The sequence below is a fragment of the Vitis vinifera genome, chromosome 18 (assembly GCF_030704535.1).
Source record: "Vitis vinifera cultivar Pinot Noir 40024 chromosome 18, ASM3070453v1".
Classification (NCBI taxonomy): domain Eukaryota; kingdom Viridiplantae; phylum Streptophyta; class Magnoliopsida; order Vitales; family Vitaceae; genus Vitis; species Vitis vinifera.
Genome location: NC_081822.1, coordinates 27,069,938 through 27,086,434, shown reverse-complemented (window position 1 = coordinate 27,086,434; position 16,497 = coordinate 27,069,938). Strand labels below are relative to the sequence as shown.

The following is a 16,497-nucleotide window of genomic DNA, read 5'->3' as shown; positions in this document are numbered from 1 at the left end:
GATCATGTTTTCCTTATTTTATTTACAACAAAGGATAAAAAATTATCTTGATGGTTTTATATTTTTATATAAGTGATGATCATGTTTTCCTTATTTTATTTACAACAAAGGATAAAAAATTATCTTGATGGTTTTATATTTTTAAAAATCACTTAAATCAAATTTGAAAATGAAAGTTTAATATCTCATACCATGAAACTACCTATGGTGGGGGTAGTTGATGGGTTGTATAGGTAGTTCTTAGATTTTAGCCTAAAAATTACCAATATTTTTTATGAATTTTTTAATTAGATTGGTAATTATTAAATAATTCAGTAACTCTACTCACACAAGGAAATACGCAATATACATGGAAAACCTCTCACAAAGTCTCCTAGAGACTTTATGGATGTAAAAAATCATGGGATCAGAGATTCTAGAGGTAAAATATCCCTTAATCATGAAGAATTAAGTTCATAAATTTATTTGATAGTTGCTACTCTATGAGACTTACACTCTAATACCTACTCCTAACTTCATGTTGATGATGTAAAACTTTTATGCTCCGTAGTAGACTCCTCAATGCCTTAAGTAGGATGCAAGAGTCTACCACAAAGCCTTGAACATTGGCAAATCAATTTGAGAGTTTTGGGTTAAAAGCAAAAAGTAATGACCGTAGGCTTAAGGTACATCACGATCAAATAACAAATCACAATTTATATATATAAACACACACACTTGGGTGAAACCTAGTGCACATAGGACAAGATTTCAAAATGATAATTTTCCAAAAACCACAAATTTGTAAAATGACTAAAATTGGAAACTTTGCCAATTGTCCAAACTGAGTAATTTAGGGCTTGAATGCTCAAGCACCTTTCAAGTAAAGCTTGAGCAACCCTTGTCAACGTCTGTCCACTCTTAAGAAATACTTGAGTGATTGATTAGGGTGCTTAAATGCTCAACTTTAGAATTCTATTTTTCAATTAAACTAAACACTCAATTTTCAATTTCCTAATCTCAACTTTATGCCTTCCTAAAAGTCATTATCCTCTTCATAGCTCACAATACTTGTATTTTCCCAAGTTGATTTTGTTACAACTTTGAGTCTTCACAAGCAAGGTAAGTCATAAGAAAGTATGTATAGTCTTAAACTAGGATAAGTAGAATAAAACAGTCAATTTAATCTAAATAGACTAATGTAGAATGTAAAAAAAAAAAAAAAAGATAATTAAAATTAATTTATTTACCAAAGTTTTATTTTAATATTTAATTGTGTGCATGGATATTTACTTAACTAGAACATATGCAAGTATTGATAATAAGTGCAACTTGACAATGTTTTTCCATGAAAGTCAAGCTATTGTAGAGGTTTTTTAAGGGTATGATAAGGGACAAAAGAGATTTTACTGTATGAGAACAACCATTATAGTTTTTTTTTTTTTTTTCCTTTGAAAGGTGGTAGACCTTCAGCAAAATCCATGGAGATAGTAAAACATCTTGTGAAGGAATGAGCAACTGTTTTAGCAAACCTTATTAAGTGCATAGGATTAGGAAGGCATTGGAGTTTATGGTTATTAATCCCTTTCAAATTAAATAAAAAATAAAACATTATAATCATAGAAGAAAGTGTGCAATCTCTTTTGGTCATTGCAATGCATGGTTGCTATATTATATAATGAGGTTTGAGTTCATAGGAGTGATTGAGCTCACAACTTTCGTATTGACACATATTATGTTAGACATGGATCATTAATTAGATAACTTTACTAAATGACTTTTATAATCACTCATAGTAGGAATTTGTCTTGACATGTTCCTTTTTTAGGCTTAAACATTCCTTGTATAGTATCTTAGAAGCTATGTGAAAACTCATGTCATTATCATCGAAGTCACTTAACTCACTTAAAGGTTTTTTAAGGGAGGTTATCTATTGACATTTGTCACAAAGGCAATGAAGTTAATGCACTCACGGCATTCATTTAATTTATTTTCACTTGTTTAATTAGACTCGAATTCACTCCAAGTTGTTTGTATAACCTTTTTATCCTTTGAGGGACATTCAAATGCAAAATGACCATCTTCACCACATTTAAAACATTCAACTTTTACTGATATATCATTAGTTGGAGCTTATAGATATATTAGGAAACATCAATGAAAATTCTAATCTATATATATATATAGAATGTTGGAAATAATTCAAAAAATGATAGAAAAAATAACAATGTATATAATGAAATTGTTTTAAGAAAAAAAAATGATATGTATATTATAAATTTGTAATCTTTGACAATAATATACAAAATTGTGAAACATTAATGCTAAAATGATAAAACATTAAGTTTATATATCTTGAAGGATGTAAAAAAAATGTTGATACATATATATTTTTTTTTATTTAAAAATATTTATAATTTTATTTATAAATTTATTTTTGTCTTATATTTAATCACTATATAAAATATATAATAAGATAATTAAAATTAACTTATTTATAATAATTTCATTTTAATTAATTTATAATTATTAATATACAAAAGATATTGTGCAAGGCCACGCTCAAATCTTGATAGTGTGTTGTTTTAATAGCTTTAAGAAAGGAAATCCACATTGAAAAGGGAAAACAAAATAATAAATAATGTATTGCTATGTGACATCACTATTATAAGGTTGTTGTGCTTCACTTTTAGGTTATGCATGGGCTATCTTTGGCTGATGAAAGGCCCACCACCATGATTAAATTTTTTGAAAAACTATGATATTTTAAATTATTTAATTTATATTAATGAAAAAATAATTTATTCATTTTATTTATTTTTTTATTTATTGAACCGATTTCGAACTATTTGAACCAACTATTGAATCGATGGAGCTGGACGGTTATTCAAGAATCAAACGGTTAACACCCTTTTCATTTTGGGCAAAATGGGTCAGAATGCTTATCATTTGCATCCTAGCATTCAACACCCTCTTTTTTTATTTTGCAAAATGGGACATTGCCCATGGGCTTCACCACTGTTTGCTTCTCCTTTTATTTCCTGTATGGGATCATTGTAGTGGCTAATTTAAAGAAAAATAAGCTTGGACAATAGGTTCAAGGTAAAATGGTTGGACCACTTTGTTACTCTTTTGTTAATGTTAAAAATTATAAAAAATAAATAAATTACATATGTTATTTTAAAAAATAATATAAGTAAACATATATAAGATTATATAGTACAATTTTTCTTTTATTTTCAATATATTTTTATATTTAAATATTATAAATGTTTTGTTTAATAAAATTTAAAATACTAATACATTTATATAAAATTGAAGAAATAAATGTTATTAATTTTTAATTTTATGTATTTTTAATTTTTAAAATTATTTTAAATTTTAATAAAATATATTATATATTTACAATATTATCGATTAATTTGATCATAGTTCAATCATCTATCCAACCATTAAAATCTGTTTTGAAAACATTATTTTCAACTTTGGGTTGGATTAAGGTATCCAAGGTCAATTTTTCGTACTGGGAAAACTACCCTCCAATGTCCAACTGACAGGTAACAAAAATTGCAAAACAAAAGTAAAACTACATAAAAAGTTGGGTGTGAAGAACTTTCCTAAATATAAAGCTAAGCAGCCCAAAAAAACTTATTTTGTAAATTATAAAAAGCTGGCATTTCGATTCCAAAGAAGTCTGGCCACTTTATTGAAAGAGTAGATCGAAACTTCAATGGCAGCTCACAAGAAAATACAAGAAACTTCTGGGCACATAGTGCTTTGATATTTGCATGTCAAGCCATATATAATTTTCTTTTCAGCCAAACCAGTCCGAAAACTTTCAAAAGCATAAACGTTTTCAAACTTCAAGATCTTCTCCTTTTCATAGTGCGGCGTTCAAAAGCAACAACTGTTGGGATTTTATTTCTCCTGGATCTTCAGTAATAAACCGAAGACATGATTCGGAATGTGGTCCACATCATTTCATCAATTTAGGAACGAGGATTCATGCTCAGAACCTTGTTCGCATCACTACCCCATGTTTTGTGCATGCTATAAGCAGACTCGATGATGGAGAGAGTCTTTAAAAAAGACCAGAATACTAATGGTTAAAGTTCCCTAAGCCTGCAATCTCTTTCAGTTTTTCAAAAAGACCATATAAGTGGAGGTTGAAAAATGTTTAGAAGCACCTAAAACCTGAAAATTGAAAAAACACATTTTAACCTATAGAATGCTATTTAATGATTGTTATAATATGTTTAGATTATTTTTGTCCATCAACAACTTCGTATGCATCTTCAACCCTCATGGTTTGTCATGCACATGAAGACCAATAACCAGACTACCAAGATTTTGCATGGATTAATTATTCCCAATCCATATGTATGTATACATGATAAAAAATATATATATATACTCAACCGGCTCCTTTGATTCTTCGATGCCTTACCCTTAAAACGAATATAGGCAATGCAAAGGAAATCATGAAACAAACAGAGTCACCCAAGTCCACAAGCACTATCAATTCACAAGAGCAACAAATTCAAAACAACATTTCGTATTTGTTTTTTTCTTTTTCAGAAAATGCTTAGGTGGCTCATCCACGTGTCCTTGCTTTTATTTTTCCTTTACAGAATCCTTTTTCCTCTCAAGTAATCTATGCGGAGTTGTTGGATAATTGACCATTAATGTTTTCCCCTTTTTGTGTTATTAAAAGAAGACAAAAAAACTACCGGAGAATTCAAATACTTTTAAATGAACTATCAAAAATCATATCAATTTAATAACATGATTTGGACCTCAGATTCCTCCTAAATTGGTTTATAATAATCACAAATGAATGCCACGTAGACTTATTATAAAATATGTCAATTTATCAAATTAATTACACAAAACACTTTGTAATAATGTAGAGTTCAGAATTTAAACCCATTAAACAAAATAAAATAATTGTTAAATAATTTATTTATTAAATTATTTTACTATATTGAACAAATATTAAATTCCAAGCTTCCTTTGTAAAAACTGAGTTGGCCTGCCTAATTATGAATCACAGAAAGGGCGGCAAAACGTCAGGCCACGTTGCAGTTTGGACGGCGGAGATTGGTTGAGACGGGAGACTGAAAGCGAGACCACCAAGTTAAACGTAGCCGCAACTACAAGCAGCTTTTGGGCCCTGCGTCACATGCTCTTGTATTTTCCCTGGCATTGGGTGGGCCCAACGCTCTGTAAAATAAGAATTAAAAAAGGAACAGGAAATCAACGGGTTATAAGAGCCATATTAAAGGGTTAAACAAGAAGGTTAGGGCCTCATAGAACCATGCTATTTAAGTATTGTTATAAGAGGCGTCAGACTCCCCATCCATGATGACTCACATCCGGTTGGTTTGGTGGTAACCTTAAAAATCAGATAATATGTTTTTGACTTATTATTAGATTTCAATCAATTTTCTAAATTAAATATTTATTATTCACATTCATTTGTCATATAAAGAAATAGAAGAAGAAAAGAAATAGAAAAAGTCCAAATTATTTGATTTAATGTTGGGAATTGTCCCAAATTTCTAATTAGTAATTTTTTTTTTTTTTTTTTTGTAAAAAATATTTTCTAAGTTAATATATTATTGTAATATTAGATTTTCTTATAAAATAAAATAAAAATTTGTTGAAAATATTATATATAATTGCTTCAGACTGTCTGAGAATGAAAGCAGCAACTTTGTGGCAGCTACATTAAGGGAAATGCAAAGTCTGGCAAATAAATTACCAAGATTTCATGCCCAATCCAGGTTTCTCTCCTCTCTCTTGATCATGTTGTAAAATTAAATCAATTAAATCCTATGGAATAATTCTTATACTCCTTTGAGCATTACTCCTACATTATTTCCATATAACTTGACAATGATTTTCATGACCAGATGGTGCCATATACTCCACATATTGAATCCAGTACTTCTGTTCCTGGAAGCTGAATTCCTGAGTGGTTCAGCCAACAGAGTATAGGCTCCACAGCAACGGTACATCTGCCTCCAAATTGGTGTAATACTAGGTTGATGGGATTGGTTAAATAAACTGAGTCAAATTCAGGCTTCATTCCAAGTCTATGGCCCATCTTATGAGGTGAAGAAGTGTGGGGTTCATCCACTATATGAACAAGATGAGAAAGAAGGCAATCAACCAGAATTTCAGTCACTTCTACATTATATCATCCACTATATGAACAAGATGATATAATGAAGCAAGCCACTTCTACATTGAGAGGATGCATCAGCACAAGATGCTCAAACTTGAAAGGTAGAGATGAAAACTATCATATTGTTATTGTCTTACTGGTTTCTCTTTTGCATGGTTTTTCTTCTGCATTTGATGCTTTTGGGGGTTAGAACTCGTAAGAATCTAGCTGAGAATTTAGTCATATATTGCATAGCAGTTGATTCCCAAATTGAACCATTTTATTTTAGCCTATATTTTCTTTTTATGCTTCTTGTTCTTCATATTTTTTTATAGGTTTTTCCTTTTAATAGTAGTCATGGACTGCTCGAGCAATATTCTGTTCAAGGTTGTTAGCTAGCTTGGTAGAGCTAAGGAGAGCGTCCCGATGATTCTCTTCTATCTGTGCTTAGTCTTCACTTAATTTTGGCCATGGATGTGACTAATGTTTTAAGATTTGGTTAACTAAAAATGATTTGCAGGTTGGCAATTCTGTGAAAATGTCTTTTGAGTAGTTATAATATTTATCATTTTTAGTTCATATAAGTGCTCCGTCCAATCCAATCCAATCCAAGTTGTTAAAGACCCTTTCAACAACTCGGAGAAAATTAAGATCAAAGCCTCTCCAAGGAACCCTGAGGGTGAGCCAATGCTCTTATTTTTCTTTAGATATGCTTTGAGAGGTTTTCATGATCTTTAAATTGGAGAAGCCCTCCATGGATGAAAGGCTAGTTGGTTGATTTGAAAGGATATTTACTCTTCAATTTGTCTAAGCCCAGCTGCGTTGGCTGAAAGTGCAAATTCTGTAATTTGAGTTTTCCTCATTGAAAGTTAGTTGATCTAGTTTAGGTAACATCTAGAAGGGGTGAATAGGTGTTTGAACCTCTTACACTCAAAAATTAATTTTTTTTTTAAAAATTAATCTGTTTGATTTAGGAAAGCCTAAAAATATTCAATACAAGAATGCAAGACTTTTTACATGGACAACCACTTATACAACATGTGGATGTAAAATCCATGGGGTCATAAACATCTAATTACAAATCCACTATTCAAAAGTATAGTGCACAGTTTTATCTAGTGGAAACCATCCCTAAGTCTTACTCCCCATCACCTCTACTATACTTCACATTTGTAAGTACAACACCGCTTGTGCTCCTAATGAATCCTACTTTAGTGTTTGTGGAGATGCAAATCTCTTTCTCAACCTAGTAAAAGCCAAGACAATCATTTTTCAGAGTTTTGGGAACAAGAAGGCAAATTAGGTTTTTTTTGAAACATTTGCATCAAAAAGAGAATATCCTCTTTAGACAAGGTATTTACAGGGCTAAGATCCTAATGGATCGGATTTAGAATTTTCCCAAAATAAAGCTTTTAAAAGTTGAAAAATCAAAGCTTCGGAATTGTAGAGAATTCTATCACACTTGAGTGCTCTAGGGAGCGCTTAAGCGTTCTTTGTAGCACTAGAACTCTCTAGGAGTTTTTTAAAACTATTTTAAAAAACATTTAACTTTGTTTAAGAACTTGACATTCGCACCAACCTTAATTAACTCTAATTTGTCTTTCTTAGACCTTTCTATACTTACCTTTGTTATTCCAGTTGATCACACGTCAACTTCGAGTTTTCAAAGGAGAGTGAGATGTAATCTAAAAAATCCCCAAGTCAAAATGATTGAAACAAAATTATCAATCTTAAACTATACAAATTAATGTACCAACACTCACAAATAAGAAACCTTGGGTTCATTTAGCAAGAGGGATTTCTATCAAGCATGTTGGGTTTGCTTCAAAAATGACTTATTAAGAGATGAGAATCATACCAAAATGCTTCAAAGTATAACAAATACTATGGTGCCAATCACAATATGGTGGAATGAGAAAATATATGACTAGTGAAGTGATTATTTATTGAAGAAAATTTTAAGGTTAGGTTGTTAGGATATCCTAGGATTATAAATTAATTATGCCCACCCTTTTATAGTTGAAAAATTTTAAAATGTTTTTTTTTTAAATTTTGATTTATTATAAAAAATATGAAAGAAAAATATAATTAAAAGTAGTTAAAAAGTTATATAATATATATATTGAATTTTTATATAGAATAGAAAAAAAAAATGAAATGAATTAAACAAAACATAATTTTTTTTCATTCTTTTCCCAACCTCATAGATTCTTTTGCCATTCTTAGACAGACATGCATATTTGACGATGGAAGTACAAAAACAATTTATTTCATGCATGAACCACAAATGTAGAGATAGCTTCCCCAACTTTTTAGATGAGATTATAACTATAGAGGTCCTTGTTCATTTTACAACAAATAATTAAATGCATTGGATAAAGAAGAATAACATAAATAAAATGAAGATAGTGAAATTAATGATCATCTTATATAATATTTGTTAAAATGTTTATTTGGTGTTACTCATAAAAATGTAGATTAAAGGCATTATTATACAAATATTATTTGATCTAGTTAAAATAAAAATGAACTTTCAAAAACACAAAAAGAAAATGAAGATATTTTTTAAATGGTAAATGATTTGTTCAATTAAAGGTTGGATTTTATATTAAAACAAAAAAGAGTAAAATTTTTTGTTTTGATCATTATACTTGTTCATAGTAATTTAATCATTTACTTTATTAAATACTTAAATATTACTGGAGTTGGGTGGGCGCCCAAGTTGGTGTGACCTAACCCGATCCAACCAAATACGAGATCAAGGGTGGAGCATTTTCTGGGAGTTGAAACTACTAGAAATTACCAAAAAAATCACCCCAATAAACTTTTCTCTGGAAAAGAAAGATTGAGAGAACTTTGGAAGAAAAGTTCTTCGAAAAAAGAAGGTGAAAGACTTTGTGTTGTGGAACAGAGTGATTCTTGATTTTAGTTTAGTTCCATTCATGGCTTGGGGTAAATAATTAAATGGTGAAATAACTGTTTGTTTGTTTTTTTTTTTTTTCCAGATATTGGGTATTCCGAAAAGTAATCCGAAATTTTCCTACAAATATTACTTTGGAAATTTATGAACACTTCTCAACTAAGCAAATGTTCAACTACTTAATATTAACTTATTTTCTTTCAACCCTATTAAATGTGATTTTTCTAATATTAGTTCATATGCATTTAGTTAAAGCATGATTTTTCTTTGTATATCAATATAAAACTGACTAAAATAGAAGTCATTAAGGTCATATTTGGTACATTGAAATGAGGAATGAGAATGAATAGATATTTTTGGTAACCATTTTTTAAAACAATTTCTTATTCTCTAAAACAATATATATATATATATATATATATAGGAAACCATGTTTGACAATCAAAAAATAGAAAATAGTTTTTTGCTTTTAAAAACTATTAATAGGATGTTTGATAACATTTTTTTTTTAATTATTTTAAGTTTTTTTTTAGGGCTATTTTAAAAAATAATTATACAAATATGGGCAATGATAAAAAATAAAGCACTACAAATAAAATTTATTTTTAAAACATATAAAGTGAGTTAAAAACATTTCAAGTTCCTAAATATACATTTTTTTTTACAAGATATTGAACAATTTTTAAAAAAAAAATCTCTAAAATTGTTTTTCAAAATTATTTTTAAAGGAAATTACCAAATGAGAGCTTTATTTTGATTCCTATTTTTCCTTGATTAGTAATAAATATGTCCATTCCAATTCTTATGTTTGAAAGCACCAAAGAGTGTAAAGTTGAAATGAATGTTTGTTTCCATTTCAATTTTTGGTAATAATGAGAATGAGAATGGAAAATAAAATTGATAATAATAACTATACACACAACTTCAAATAATTTTTTATTTTTATTTAAAAAAAATATTTGAGAGTTTCTTTACTGAATAATAAAAGTTGGTTTGATCATGTAGCCACCTAAAGCAATTTCTACTATTTGGGCACAATGTTGTTATTAATAAGTCAAAGTAAAATGTTTGTTTATAATTTTTTTTTAAATATAATTTAAGTATGCAAAGTATATTATTTAGTTCTATCTTTAAATTGAAAGTGCCTAATTTTTTGAAGAAAGTGAATTTAATTATTGAATTAAATGAACTTCTACTTATCAATTTTTTTTTATAAAGATGTGATAGTAGGATTTAACTTTGTACTATACTTAATCCTCCTTATTGAACTATTTTTCCTAACTGAGTTTTAAGTTCACTTTTCTCTATTATTTCACTTTTTAGGTACAAGTGATATTAATGAGGAAAAATAGAGTTAAGAAGAGTGTTTCTTTTGAAATCTGCTTTACAATTAATTATTTAGAAGTTTTAAATTAAGATTGAAATTAGTATTGATTTCTAAAACTCTTTGAATTCTTTGGGATGATCTTTGAATTTATTATTTACATATTATTAATTAGTTTTGGGTTAGATTTATTTATTTATTTATGCTCTAATCATTGTTATGAATCAATTTAAGGAAGTTGTCGACTAATTACTTGTTGGATTTGTTAGTTAAGTTCATTCACATGTTGGACTCTTGGGTTTGACAAGTGAAATATTGACCATGGTGTCTTTGATCTTCGAGTATCACAATTAATATATTTGAAAAACTATTTTCTAAAATATTTTTTACAAATTACTCATTGTTTTGAAATCAAAATAGTAATTTTCATATTTAAAAAATAGAAACACAATTTTGAAAATAAGGCAAAAATAATCTTCATTTTCAAGAAAAGTTTCTTGTTAAGATAAAAATATACATTCAAAATAATTTAACCAAATATTGCATAAATATGTATCATAGGGAGAAAAAAATTATATTAAGCTCCACAAATAGTAGGGAATTTATTCTAAATTTTTAAAAGAAAATGTGAGAAAAAAGTGAAAAAAAAAAATAAAAAGTTTAAATTAACTTAATCAAATTTTTACACAACTTAAAATTTATTCATCATTTTTTATGTTTATAAATAATTTAAAAATATATAAATCTTTCCATAATTTATTTATATAATGATTTTTCTTTGTATGCGATACAATAAACCAAACAAGGAAGTTTGAATTTTATTTCTTATTTTACTTTTTTTTTAGACGATAGTTTTTGTAAGCCAAATAAAACCATTTTAATCAAGATATACATATCATACAAACAAAAAAATTATATACTGCATTTGTTTTGAAAAACATTATTTTTAAATCTATAATAATAATTATTATTATTAAATTGCTTTTCATTGAGAAAAAAATATACTATGACTCCTAATAGATGTTCTAAGTGATTCACAACATAAAAGGGGTTGGTATTCTATTTTCAACTATTTACAAAATATATTTTTGTGTTTTTTTATGGAAGGTTCTGAATTACCAAATTGGTAAACAACTTTGTCCCATCCAGACGAAAACAATAATCATGTTTGCCAAAATCATCGGTTCAACACTATTGATTATCTTAAAAAATAATTTAAAAATAATTCTTAAAAGGAGTTGTCTATGAAAAGCAGTTTATATGAAAGACTTGTGAAAGAATATTTTAAATTTATTCTAAAATAACGTGTAAGTGACCTGTAAGAAATTTTCACAACTGTTAGCTTTCTTCACGCATTTGGTTTATTTTAATTTGGTAAGTGATCAAATTAAATATATTTAATTAATTAACATTTCTTGAAATAATCAGTAAAAGACTTGTGAAAGAATATTTTAAATTTATTCTAAAATAATGTGTAGGTAAATTGTAAGAAATATCATAATTAATTATTTTGAAGGAGAGGATGAACGTTGAAAACCAATACATAGTCGAATCACTTCCTCTTATATTGACACGTGGAGAGGAAGTATTGTATCCCGAGAGAATTATCATGACTATATAATGAAGCATATATGAAAGACGTAAGAAAATTGGAGTTGTGTTTAGGAAAAGAGAAGAGGCTTTTATTCCAACGAAATGTGGCTGATCATGAAGGTTTTCCTCTTACAAATTTTAGTGTTTCAACTTTTTGGTGGTGGCATCCATTGCCAAGCTTCAACCGGTCGGCATACTTTTGTGGTAAATACTATATATGATTCTGGCCTTAACGTCACTTTTTGATCATAATATTTAGGGTTCATGCATGCTATCAATTTTTAAGTGGTTATACACTTGCATGAATGGATCTATGCTATTATTCATGCATGTAATATTTCTTTTGGGATGAGGTTGCATGGTTAACTTTTAATTAGTTACAGGTGAGGGAAGCTTCATATACAAGGCTTTGTAGCACCAAGGACATTTTAACAGTAAATGGACAATTTCCGGGACCAACTATATATGCTATGAAAGGAGAGACGATCATTGTCGACGTTTATAACAGGGGAAAAGAAAATGTCACCATTCACTGGTAGGTCTTGAGCGTGTCTCAGAGAAAGAGTGACGACAGCATGCCTACATGGCATACATTCTTTTATTTTTAAGATGGGGCTGCAATATATTTCTTTGCAAACAAAGTAAAATTTAAAACAATACTTTAGGGTTATTTGGTTTAGTTCCATTGAAATACAGTTGATGTTGCTTGTTACTATGATAATATGTTGTTGCATTCCATCTTTTGTTAGTTCGAAAATAAGTACTAGTTTTAACGTATAGTTATTGTTTTGTAGGCATGGGGTGAACATGCCTAGATATCCATGGACAGATGGTCCTGAGTATATCACACAATGCCCAATTCAGCCAGGGTCAAAGTTTAGTCAGAAGATCATCCTTTCCTCTGAGGAAGGCACTTTATGGTGGCATGCTCACAGTGACTGGACCCGAGCCACTGTTCATGGAGCTATAATCGTCTATCCCAAGAATGGAACCAAGTATCCTTTTCACAAACCTAACGCAGAATTTCTCATCATATTAGGTATAAGTGTTGTTACTTTTAAATGTTAATTTACATATTATGGATTAACTTGTAAAACAAAATCTAAAATTATTGGAGTTGTTGAAATGGAGGACAATGGTGGAAGAGTGATGTAAATACAGTTCGAGATGAAGGGCTTGCAACCGGAGCTGATGCCAATGCCTCTGATTCTTTATTAATAAATGGACAACCCGGTGATCTATTTCCATGCTCAAAATCAGGTACTAATAAAGTTTAACTTCCCATTTTAAACTTGTACACAATTTCATTTTCTTGTATGTTGACCATATTACTTTTTCTTATTAACATCAACATATTTAAAGCTTAATGCTAAGAAAGAGGAATATAGCTATGAGGATGGTAGAGCCATGATTCAACACATGAGAAAAGGCTAGTCCAAATATAATTTTGAACTATAGAGCCAAATTTACACCCCTAATCAATCAATTACTTCATAATTGGTGGATCCTCATGGAAACTTTTTCTTTTTCTTTTGGCTAGTCATAAGTATACAACTTTCCCTTTCTAATTGCAGGCACATTCAAGCTAACAGTGGATCATGGAAAGACTTATCTACTTCGCATAATCAATGCTGCCTTGCAAGAGGCTCTCTTCTTCTCCATTGCTAAGCATAAAATGACAGTGGTTGGAACAGATGGTAGCTACACGAAACCATTGCCATGAGATTATATCATAATATTTTCTGGCCAAACCTTTGATGTCTTACTAAAAGCTAACCAACACCCAGATCACTATTACATGGCGGCTAGAACTTATTCCGTTGCCCCGGCAGCTAGTAATTATTTTGATAACACAACCACCACAGCTATTGTACAATATAGGGGATACTACACTCCATCTTCACCTCCCTCTTTGCCTCATCTTCCTGCATACAATGACACAAATGCATCGGTTCAGGTCATGGCCAGCCTCCGAAACTTAGCAGATGCGAAACATCCTTGCAATGTCCCATTGAGCACGAGCACTAAACTGATTTACACTGCTTCTCTAAACTCATACCCATGCATCAATAATTCATGTTCAGGGGCCAATGGGACACGGTTCGCCGCAAGTATAAACAACATAAGCTTCCATACCCCTACAGTTGACATACTGGAAGCTTACTATTATAACATCAGTGGTGTATATGGAGATAAATTTCCTAGCGTTCCACCATTGGTGTTCAATTTTACAGCTGATTATCTTCCATTACTCTATCAGTTGCCAAGCACCGGAACAGAAGTAAGGGTGCTCGAGTATAACTCCACAGTGGAGATTGTTTTTCAAGGGACAAACTTGATTACAGGGGTAACCCACCCCATACATCTTCATGGACATAGTTTCTATGTTGTTGGATGAGGATTTGGGAATTTCGATGAAAATAGGGACCCTTTGCGCTATAATCTGGTGGATCCTCCCCTTCAGAATACAATCTCTGTTCCTAGGAAAGGTTGGGTTGCAATCAAATTCGAGGCATCTAACCCTGGTATGTTGCAAGTACTCATGTCCTCTACTAATAAATAAATAAATAAATAAATAATAAATAAATAAATAAATAAAACCCTTGAAACTGCCAACCTGCATACCAAGGAAATAGTTTTTCTTAATATTACAATTAAGTTAGGTGTAATGTTGTATATTTTCTCTATTGCAGGAGTGTGGTTCATGCACTGCCATGTAGATCAACATCTGACTTGGGGCATGGAAACTGCATTCATAGTGAAAAATGGTAAACACCTAGAAGCTCAAATGTTGCCTCCTCCATCCGACATGCCGCCATGTTGAAGCTGCAAAGAAATAACATGCCAAAGATTTCATTGAATATTTGTATTATTCAGCTTTCATGATTTATTTTCCGCCCATAAGAAGAATAATGTAAAGTCGTAGAATATTGTGTCTAGGATTATTAACGTCAATTTCTTGGATTGTTAAAAGTCTATAAAGATAATGGAATTTGAATAATCTTTGACATATGCTATGGTGGAATTTGCCACCGAAGTCTTTGATTGTGAAAAAGAGAATTTGATGTTGTGTTCCTGTTTTGATTTGACAACATGGCATAGAATATGATTTGACAACATTGTAAAGTCTTTGATTTGCCATGGAAATCGTAGAATGATGTTGTCTTTGATTATGAAAAAGAGAATTGGAATTTGATGTTGTGTTCCTGTTTCAACCTTAATTTCAATATGAACAACTCATTAAATAGACGAGTACAATGCTAAGAAGCTTCCCAATGCTATGTCCACAATAGATATATCTTAATTTGACAACTTTTGGCCATTCCAATTTCTTTGCACATGATAAAATATCATGTTGTATGAGAAAAGTTTGAAATGGCATAGTTTAAAATTATCTTGATTTGACAATTTTTGTTGTGATTCGTAGAAGGTTAGGTATCACATTAATAATGTTTAAAATTATAAATGTTATAGTTTAGACTAATTGATTTATTCTAATATTTTAAAATTAGACTATGATCTAAATGGATACTTGTGAAAAAGATCATGAAATGGTTTGTTTAATTTTTACTTTTACATCCGAAAATATTTTGCAAATAATATAATTTTTATGAATTCTTATACAGTTGAGACATAAAGTCAATTCTTTTTTATTTATTTATTTTAAATTAAAATAAATGCTTTTCCTAAAGTTAAAATAATTTGTAAATAATTTATATTTTTACTTTCTATTTTAGTAACAATATCACAAAATCTACATCAAGATAAAGGAAAAGGAAAAAAAAAATCACCGATCACAAATTGAGTTTAACCCCACACCAAAAAACTCCAAATCTGTTTTTTAGTGATTTGATTACTTTTCAACTCCCTTTTTTTTTTTTTTTCTACATTAAAGTAAACCCTTTCCTGCTTCCTTGAATTAAAATAATAAAACAAATCACTGATTTTTGCAAATTAAAACGTAGGAGTTGATCATTTGAATTTATGGTTTAGTGAAAAGACACTTACAATTAACTAAGTTGCTGCAATTGACCGAACTCTCCAAGTCCAAGTCAATATATTAAGTTTGCAGGAAAGTTCTAGAGTCCTGAATAATCATTGACCATTGTCTCATTTTCTTCGATCATTAGTAGTTGTGGCATGACAATGTCAGAAGCGCAGGTGCAGAGAGGCCAAAATTTCACGCTACCTATACCTAATAGATAGAGTTAAAGGAATAAATTTGGGCATGACCTAATTATACTTTATAAACACTCAAAAATAATTGTAAAGAATTAAATCCCAAATAAATAAATAACAATAAATAAAATTTCATGAATTAAAAAATAAATTGATTTTCAAATATATTTAAATTTTATTTGGACTGACTTTTAAGAGTTAAAAAAAATAAAATTACGTTGAATAAAAGTTTTTATACCTATTTAATCATTTTTTTTAAACATATAACTTTTAAAAAAGGTTTCATATTGAAGTCATAAAAATGTTATTTCTTATAAGAATTTTATGATTCTA

General features: G+C 29.5%; 1 pseudogene; it reads left to right on the top strand.

Moving 5' to 3' along the window:
* The first annotated feature begins 12,087 nt into the window (after positions 1 to 12,087).
* Positions 12,088 to 14,833, top strand: LOC100243954 (laccase-14-like; annotated as a pseudogene).
* Positions 14,834 to 16,497: the final 1,664 nt, after the last annotated feature.